This window comes from Pseudophryne corroboree, unplaced genomic scaffold (genome assembly GCF_028390025.1).
Source record: "Pseudophryne corroboree isolate aPseCor3 unplaced genomic scaffold, aPseCor3.hap2 scaffold_414, whole genome shotgun sequence".
NCBI lineage: Eukaryota > Metazoa > Chordata > Amphibia > Anura > Myobatrachidae > Pseudophryne > Pseudophryne corroboree.
This window is the reverse complement of record NW_026970048.1, coordinates 561,441-569,776: the sequence shown is the minus strand read 5'-3', so window position 1 is coordinate 569,776 and position 8,336 is coordinate 561,441. Positions and strand designations below refer to the sequence as shown.

The 8,336-nt window shown below is 48.5% G+C and overlaps 11 non-coding genes and 1 pseudogene across 11 annotated transcripts; all 12 read right to left on the bottom strand.

Moving 5' to 3' along the window:
- Window positions 1-627: 627 nt before the first annotated feature.
- Window positions 628-790, bottom strand: LOC135025191 (U1 spliceosomal RNA). Its single transcript, XR_010221977.1, has one exon. It is a non-coding gene; the product is annotated as a U1 spliceosomal RNA (small nuclear RNA).
- A 152-nt stretch (window positions 791-942) lies between these two features.
- On the bottom strand, window positions 943-1,106 carry LOC135025229 (U1 spliceosomal RNA). Its single transcript, XR_010222014.1, has one exon. It is a non-coding gene; the product is annotated as a U1 spliceosomal RNA (small nuclear RNA).
- Window positions 1,107-1,777: 671 nt separating this feature from the next.
- LOC135025183 (U1 spliceosomal RNA) lies at window positions 1,778-1,940 on the bottom strand. The gene has a single exon (XR_010221969.1). It is a non-coding gene; the product is annotated as a U1 spliceosomal RNA (small nuclear RNA).
- A 152-nt stretch (window positions 1,941-2,092) lies between these two features.
- On the bottom strand, window positions 2,093-2,256 carry LOC135025205 (U1 spliceosomal RNA). Its single transcript, XR_010221990.1, has one exon. It is a non-coding gene; the product is annotated as a U1 spliceosomal RNA (small nuclear RNA).
- Window positions 2,257-2,927: 671 nt separating this feature from the next.
- On the bottom strand, window positions 2,928-3,090 carry LOC135025190 (U1 spliceosomal RNA). The gene has a single exon (XR_010221976.1). It is a non-coding gene; the product is annotated as a U1 spliceosomal RNA (small nuclear RNA).
- Window positions 3,091-3,242: 152 nt separating this feature from the next.
- LOC135025228 (U1 spliceosomal RNA) lies at window positions 3,243-3,406 on the bottom strand. Its single transcript, XR_010222013.1, has one exon. It is a non-coding gene; the product is annotated as a U1 spliceosomal RNA (small nuclear RNA).
- Window positions 3,407-4,077: 671 nt separating this feature from the next.
- On the bottom strand, window positions 4,078-4,240 carry LOC135025172 (U1 spliceosomal RNA). Its single transcript, XR_010221958.1, has one exon. It is a non-coding gene; the product is annotated as a U1 spliceosomal RNA (small nuclear RNA).
- A 151-nt stretch (window positions 4,241-4,391) lies between these two features.
- Window positions 4,392-4,555, bottom strand: LOC135025204 (U1 spliceosomal RNA). Its single transcript, XR_010221989.1, has one exon. It is a non-coding gene; the product is annotated as a U1 spliceosomal RNA (small nuclear RNA).
- A 671-nt stretch (window positions 4,556-5,226) lies between these two features.
- Window positions 5,227-5,389, bottom strand: LOC135025199 (U1 spliceosomal RNA). Its single transcript, XR_010221984.1, has one exon. It is a non-coding gene; the product is annotated as a U1 spliceosomal RNA (small nuclear RNA).
- A 152-nt stretch (window positions 5,390-5,541) lies between these two features.
- On the bottom strand, window positions 5,542-5,705 carry LOC135025203 (U1 spliceosomal RNA). The gene has a single exon (XR_010221988.1). It is a non-coding gene; the product is annotated as a U1 spliceosomal RNA (small nuclear RNA).
- A 693-nt stretch (window positions 5,706-6,398) lies between these two features.
- LOC135025194 (U1 spliceosomal RNA) lies at window positions 6,399-6,540 on the bottom strand (annotated as a pseudogene).
- Window positions 6,541-6,692: 152 nt separating this feature from the next.
- LOC135025207 (U1 spliceosomal RNA) lies at window positions 6,693-6,856 on the bottom strand. The gene has a single exon (XR_010221992.1). It is a non-coding gene; the product is annotated as a U1 spliceosomal RNA (small nuclear RNA).
- Window positions 6,857-8,336: the final 1,480 nt, after the last annotated feature.

Sequence of the window (8,336 nt, the reverse complement as noted above, 5' to 3'; positions counted from 1 at the left end):
TGTCAAGTAAAGGAGATTCAACTGAGGCAGCACAAGGGAACTCTCATCTGGGGACAACAACTGCAGGGAGAACACATATTTTCAGATGAACATGGGAGGGCAGAAGGCTGCCTAATACTGAAGCACCCCCAAACAACAAACCAAATGCAACAACTAGTACAAGCATTCCTGGGGGAAGGCCTGCAGCAGATGGATTTGCATATGGTGATGTCATCCAAGCAGTGGGTCAAAGTTGGCTTCAACCCTCGTCTGCATATGAAAAGAGAAAAGGGGTGTGCAGGGCATGGCGGCCTTTTGCGGCGCTTGGATGACCCCTAGTTCGCATTAAACACCTCCACCCTCCTTCGGTGTGGGGCTCATGAGTGCTATGCCCCAGCCCCTTAAGCATTCAAGCTGATTTCTTGCAGCAGCTGGGCACTGTAACAGCTCCAGAGCTCCTCTGTAAGGCAAGTAAAAGGGTGTGGGCCCTGCAGCACTACCTGTAGTTCGCATTGTGCGTTGGAATGCACAAAGTAAGCAGACGGGAAAAGTCAGGATAGTGCGCAAGGGCATAGAAGGGAGCGGCTCAAGAAAAGAGAAGTGGAAACAGACAGCAAACTAGGCTGGAGAGAGACCTGAGACAAAGAGATCTGAATTATACGAGAGCCGACCAGGGGAAACACAAATTATGCAGTCAAGTGTCCCACATTTGGGGAAATCGCAGGAGCAACACACCCAGAGTGCAATGGGTAAGCCTTGCCCTGGGAGAAGCACCTTCATGATCATAGTATCTCACTTGGCAGGTAAGTAGGAGTTGGGCTAGAGCTGGGGAGGGTCGCTGCTCGGGCACCCCCCTGTCAAGTGAAGGAGATCCAACTGAGACAGCACAAGAGAACTCTCAAAAGAAGAACAAGGCTAGAGGAAGATCTGAGGCAAAGAAATCTGACTTTTACCAGAGCTGACCAGAGAAAAGCACAAACACAGTCCCCCACTACCACAAATAATGCAGTCGAGTTTCCCACATTTGGGGAAATCACAGGGGTCAGCATACCCAGAATGCAATGAATGAACCTCACCCTGGGAGAACAATCTTCATGACCATGGTATCTATTATGCAAAATAAGTATGATTTGGGATAGGGCTGGGGAGGGCCGCTGCTCAGGCATATCTCTGTCAAGTAAAGGAGATTCAACTGAGGCAGCACAAGGGAACTCTCATCTGGGGACAACAACTGCAGGGAGAACACATATTTTCAGATGAACATGGGAGGGCAGAAGGCTGCGTAATACTGAAGCACCCCCAAACAACAAACCAAATGCAACAACTAGTGCAAGCATTCCTGGGGGAGGGCCTGCAGCAGATGGATTTGCATATGGTGATGTCATCCAAGCAGTGGGTCAAAGTTGGCTTCAACCCTCGTCTGCATATGAAAAGAGAAAAGGGGCGTGCAGGGCATGGCGGCCTTTTGCGGCGCTTGGATGACCCCTAGTTCGCATTAAACACCTCCACTCTCCTTCGGTGTGGGGCTCATGTTGGCTATGCCCCAGCCCCTTAAGCATTCAAGCTGATTTCTTGCAGCAGCTGGGCACTGTAACAGCTCCAGAGCTGCTTTGTAAGGCAAGTAAAAGGGTGTGGGCCCTGCAGCACTACCTGTAGTTTGCATTGTGCATTGGAAGGCACAAAGTAAGCAGACGGGAGACGTCAGGATAGTGCGCAAGGGCATAGAAGGGAGCGGCTCAAGAAAAGAGAAGTGGAAACAGACAGCAAACTAGGCTGGAGAGAGACCTGAGACAAAGAGATCTGAATTATACGAGAGCCGACCAAGGGAAACAAAAATTATGCAGTCAAGTTTCCCACATTTGGGGAAATCGCAGTAGCAGCACACCCAGAGTGCAATGGGTGAGCTTTGCCCTGGGAGAAGCACCTTCATGATCATAGTATCTCACCTGGCAGGTAAGTAGGAGTTGGGCTAGAGCTGGGGAGGGTCACTGCTCGGGCACCCCCCTGTCAAGTGAAGGAGATTCAACTGAGGCAGCGCAAGGGAACTCTCGAAAGAAGAACAAGGCTAGAGGAAGATCTGAGACAAAGAAATCTGACTTTTACCAGAGCTGACCAGAGGAAAGCACAAACACAGTCCCCCACTACCACAAATAATGCAGTCGAGTTTCCCACATTTGGGGAAATCACAGGGGTCAGCATACCCAGAATGCAATGAATGAACCTCACCCTGGGAGAACAATCTTCATGACCATGGTATCTCCTATGCAAAATAAGTATGATTTGGGATAGGGCTGGGGAGGGCCGCTGCTCAGGCACATCTCTGTCAAGTAAAGGAGATTCAACTGAGGCAGCACAAGGGAACTCTCATCTGGGGACAACAACTGCAGGGAGAACACATATTTTCAGATGAACATGGGAGGGCAGAAGGCTGCCTAATACTGAAGCACCCCCAAACAACAAACCAAATGCAACAACTAGTGCAAGCATTCCTGGGGGAAGGCCTGCAGCAGATGGATTTGCATATGGTTCTGTCATCCAAGCAGTGGGTCAAAGTTGGCTTCAACCCTCGTCTGCATATGAAAAGAGAAAAGGGGCGTGCAGGGCATGGCGGCCTTTTGCGGCGCTTGGATGACCCCTAGTTCGCATTAAACACCTCCACCCTCCTTCGGTGTGGGGCTCATGTTGGCTATGCCCCAGCCCCTTAAGCATTCAAGCTGATTTCTTGCAGCAGCTGGGCACTGTAACAGCTCCAGAGCTGCTCTGTAAGGCAAGTAAAAGGGTGTGGGCCCTGCAGCACTACCTGTAGTTCGCATTGTGCGTTGGAATGCACAAAGTAAGCAGACGGGAGAAGTCAGGATAGTGCGCAAGGGCATAGAAGGGAGCGGCTCAAGAAAAGAGAAGTGGAAACAGACAGCAAACTAGGCTGGAGAGAGACCTGAGACAAAGAGATCTGAATTATACGAGAGCCGACCAGGGGAAACACAAATTATGCAGTCAAGTGTCCCACATTTGGGGAAATCGCAGGAGCAACACACCCAGAGTGCAATGGGTAAGCCTTGCCCTGGGAGAAGCACCTTCATGATCATAGTATCTCACTTGGCAGGTAAGTAGGAGTTGGGCTAGAGCTGGGGAGGGTCGCTGCTCGGGCACCCCCCTGTCAAGTGAAGGAGATCCAACTGAGACAGCACAAGAGAACTCTCAAAAGAAGAACAAGGCTAGAGGAAGATCTGAGGCAAAGAAATCTGACTTTTACCAGAGCTGACCAGAGAAAAGCACAAACACAGTCCCCCACTACCACAAATAATGCAGTCGAGTTTCCCACATTTGGGGAAATCACAGGGGTCAGCATACCCAGAATGCAATGAATGAACCTCACCCTGGGAGAACAATCTTCATGACCATGGTATCTATTATGCAAAATAAGTATGATTTGGGATAGGGCTGGGGAGGGCCGCTGCTCAGGCACATCTCTGTCAAGTAAAGGAGATTCAACTGAGGCAGCACAAGGGAACTCTCATCTGGGGACAACAACTGCAGGGAGAACACATATTTTCAGATGAACATGGGAGGGCAGAAGGCTGCGTAATACTGAAGCACCCCCAAACAACAAACCAAATGCAACAACTAGTGCAAGCATTCCTGGGGGAGGGCCTGCAGCAGATGGATTTGCATATGGTGATGTCATCCAAGCAGTGGGTCAAAGTTGGCTTCAACCCTCGTCTGCATATGAAAAGAGAAAAGGGGCGTGCAGGGCATGGCGGCCTTTTGCGGCGCTTGGATGACCCCTAGTTCGCATTAAACACCTCCACCCTCCTTCGGTGTGGGGCTCATGTTGGCTATGCCCCAGCCCCTTAAGCATTCAAGCTGATTTCTTGCAGCAGCTGGGCACTGTAACAGCTCCAGAGCTGCTTTGTAAGGCAAGTAAAAGGGTGTGGGCCCTGCAGCACTACCTGTAGTTTGCATTGTGCATTGGAAGGCACAAAGTAAGCAGACGGGAGACGTCAAGATAGTGCGCAAGGGCATAGAAGGGAGCGGCTCAAGAAAAGAGAAGTGGAAACAGACAGCAAACTAGGCTGGAGAGAGACCTGAGACAAAGAGATCTGAATTATACGAGAGCCGACCAAGGGAAACAAAAATTATGCAGTCAAGTTTCCCACATTTGGGGAAATCGCAGGAGCAGCACACCCAGAGTGCAATGGGTGAGCTTTGCCCTGGGAGAAGCACCTTCATGATCATAGTATCTCACCTGGCAGGTAAGTAGGAGTTGGGCTAGAGCTGGGGAGGGTCACTGCTCGGGCACCCCCTGTCAAGTGAAGGAGATCCAACTGAGGCAGCGCAAGGGAACTCTCGAAAGAAGAACAAGGCTAGAGGAAGATCTGAGACAAAGAAATCTGACTTTTACCAGAGCTGACCAGAGGAAAGCACAAACACAGTCCCCCACTACCACAAATAATGCAGTCGAGTTTCCCACATTTGGGGAAATCACAGGGGTCAGCATACCCAGAATGCAATGAATGAACCTCACCCTGGGAGAACAATCTTCATGACCATGGTATCTCCTATGCAAAATAAGTATGATTTGGGATAGGGCTGGGGAGGGCCGCTGCTCAGGCACATCTCTGTCAAGTAAAGGAGATTCAACTGAGGCAGCACAAGGGAACTCTCATCTGGGGACAACAACTGCAGGGAGAACACATATTTTCAGATGAACATGGGAGGGCAGAAGGCTGCCTAATACTGAAGCACCCCCAAACAACAAACCAAATGCAACAACTAGTGCAAGCATTCCTGGGGGAAGGCCTGCAGCAGATGGATTTGCATATGGTTCTGTCATCCAAGCAGTGGGTCAAAGTTGGCTACAACCCTCGTCTGCATATGAAAAGAGAAAAGGGGCGTGCAGGGCATGGCGGCCTTTTGCGGCGCTTGGATGACCCCTAGTTCGCATTAAACACCTCCACCCTCCTTCGGTGTGGGGCTCATGTTGGCTATGCCCCAGCCCCTTAAGCATTCAAGCTGATTTCTTGCAGCAGCTGGGCACTGTAACAGCTCCAGAGCTGCTCTGTAAGGCAAGTAAAAGGGTGTGGGCCCTGCAGCACTACCTGTAGTTCGCATTGTGCGTTGGAATGCACAAAGTAAGCAGACGGGAGAAGTCAGGATAGTGCGCAAGGGCATAGAAGGGAGCGGCTCAAGAAAAGAGAAGTGGAAACAGACAGCAAACTAGGCTGGAGAGAGACCTGAGACAAAGAGATCTGAATTATACGAGAGCCGACCAGGGGAAACACAAATTATGCAGTCAAGTGTCCCACATTTGGGGAAATCGCAGGAGCAACACACCCAGAGAGCAATGGGTGAGCCTTGCCCTGGGAGAAGCACCTTCATGATCATAGTATTTAACCTGGCAGGTAAGTAGGAGTTGGGCTAGAACTGGGGAGGGTCGCTGCTCGGGCACCCCCCTGTCAAGTGAAGGAGATCCAACTGAGACAGCACAAGAGAACTCTCAAAAGAAGAACAAGGCTAGAGGAATATCTGAGACAAAGAAATCTGACTTTTACCAGAGCTGACCAGAGGAAAGCACAAACACAGTCCCCCACTACCACAAATAATGCAGTCGAGTTTCCCACATTTGGGGAAATCACAGGGGTCAGCATACCCAGAATGCAATGAATGAACCTCACCCTGGGAGAACAATCTTCATGACCATGGTATCTCCTATGCAAAATAAGTATGATTTGGGATAGGGCTGGGGAGGGCCGCTGCTCAGGCACATCTCTGTCAAGTAAAGGAGATTCAACTGAGGCAGCACAAGGGAACTCTCATCTGGGGACAACAACTGCAGGGAGAACACATATTTTCAGATGAACATGGGAGGGCAGAAGGCTGCCTAATACTGAAGCACCCCCAAACAACAAACCAAATGCAACAACTAGTACAAGCATTCCTGGGGGAAGGCCTGCAGCAGATGGATTTGCATATGGTGATGTCATCCAAGCAGTGGGTCAAAGTTGGCTTCAACCCTCGTCTGCATATGAAAAGAGAAAAGGGGTGTGCAGGGCATGGCGGCCTTTTGCGGCGCTTGGATGACCCCTAGTTCGCATTAAACACCTCCACCCTCCTTCGGTGTGGGGCTCATGAGTGCTATGCCCCAGCCCCTTAAGCATTCAAGCTGATTTCTTGCAGCAGCTTGGGCACTGTAACAGCTCCAGAGCTCCTCTGTAAGGCAAGTAAAAGGGTGTGGGCCCTGCAGCACTACCTGTAGTTCGCATTGTGCGTTGGAATGCACAAAGTAAGCAGACGGGAAAAGTCAGGATAGTGCGCAAGGGCATAGAAGGGAGCGGCTCAAGAAAAGAGAAGTGGAAACAGAGAGCAAACTAGGCTGGAGAGAGACCTGAGACAAAGAGATCTGAATTATCTCAGAGCCGACCAGGGGAAACACAAATTATGCAGTCAAGTGTCCCACATTTGGGGAAATCGCAGGAGCAACACACCCAGAGTGCAATGGGTAAGCCTTGCCCTGGGAGAAGCACCTTCATGATCATAGTATCTCACTTGGCAGGTAAGTAGGAGTTGGGCTAGAGCTGGGGAGGGTCGCTGCTCGGGCACCCCCCTGTCAAGTGAAGGAGATCCAACTGAGACAGCACAAGAGAACTCTCAAAAGAAGAACAAGGCTAGAGGAAGATCTGAGGCAAAGAAATCTGACTTTTACCAGAGCTGACCAGAGAAAAGCACAAACACAGTCCCCCACTACCACAAATAATGCAGTCGAGTTTCCCACATTTGGGGAAATCACAGGGGTCAGCATACCCAGAATGCAATGAATGAACCTCACCCTGGGAGAACAATCTTCATGACCATGGTATCTCCTATGCAAAATAAGTATGATTTGGGATAGGGCTGGGGAGGGCCGCTGCTCAGGCACATCTCTGTCAAGTAAAGGAGATTCAACTGAGGCAGCACAAGGGAACTCTCATCTGGGGACAACAACTGCAGGGAGAACACATATTTTCAGATGAACATGGGAGGGCAGAAGGCTGCCTAATACTGAAGCACCCCCAAACAACAAACCAAATGCAACAACTAGTACAAGCATTCCTGGGGGAAGGCCTGCAGCAGATGGATTTGCATATGGTGATGTCATCCAAGCAGTGGGCCAAAGTTGGCTGGAACCCTCATCTGCACATGAAAAGAGAAAAGGGGTATGCAGGGCATGGCGGCCTTTTGCATTGTGCGTTGGAATGCACAAAGTAAGCAGACGAGAGAAGTCAGGATAGTGCGCAAGGGCATAGAAGGGAGCGGCTCAAGAAAAGAGAAGTGGAAACAGACAGCAAACTAGGCTGGAGAGAGACCTGAGACAAAGAGATCTGAATTATACGAGAGCCGACCAAGTTCAATCCCACCCAGGAACGTAATTGACCTTGTTATCAGATTTTGGTGATCTTTAAGTAGACAAGTCAAAATTTCAAACCCCCTCTTATGGTGTAGGGTACCTGGCCTTCTCTGATGTAATCAGAGTTAGATTTGATTCAGTGATTTTATAAAAACAGCTAGGAAGCACAATTTAGCAGTGGGTTGCAGAGAAAAAGAAATATGCTGGCAAAAAAATCCAATTGAGTGATTAAACAGCTCTTCATTTTCTGGCTTTATTTTTATGCTAACAAATTTGTTCTCCTGAAAAGTGTCCACAAAGCCAAGTCTCTGATTAACACCTTTGTAAGGATGGTTTTTCACCTATTACTAAATTAAACTTGCTTCATTGGAAAGGCAGCAAGATGCATCCTCATTTCAATGTCTACTGAAATAATACGGGTTGACACCAGGAAACATTAACGCCACTGCATCCTTGCTGCTTTCTCATGTGGAAGTCTGTTTAATGTGAAAACAAGGTGATATCTAATTAGCACACAGGTAAGGAATTAAGAAAATCTTTATTTAAGGGTGAAGATGTTGCTAACAAAATCGTTGCCCCAATGCATCATTGAAATTCAAGCTGAAAAGATGATTTTAATATATCACTTGTACATTTTGTATTGCTCTTCTGGTGACAATGTAGTTTGTTTTTGTCAATTACCATTTTAATAATAGGGTAAAGAAAATTAAGTGGATTTTTGAAAGAAAACAATACTGTCAATATACTATTAAAACAAATTAAAATGGTAAAAGTTATTGTACTTTAAGTAAAAATAAAAGAACCAAAATATCAATCCCAGTTTTGGATTACTTTAATTAACAAAAAAAAAATGCATATAGCAAAGGATAGTTTCAATCTGCCTACCTCTGGGTTATGGGCCCAGCATGCTTCCATTGCAGTACTCTGCTGCACATGTAAGTGCAAGAGAACCTGAAGCACTCACTCATCATGG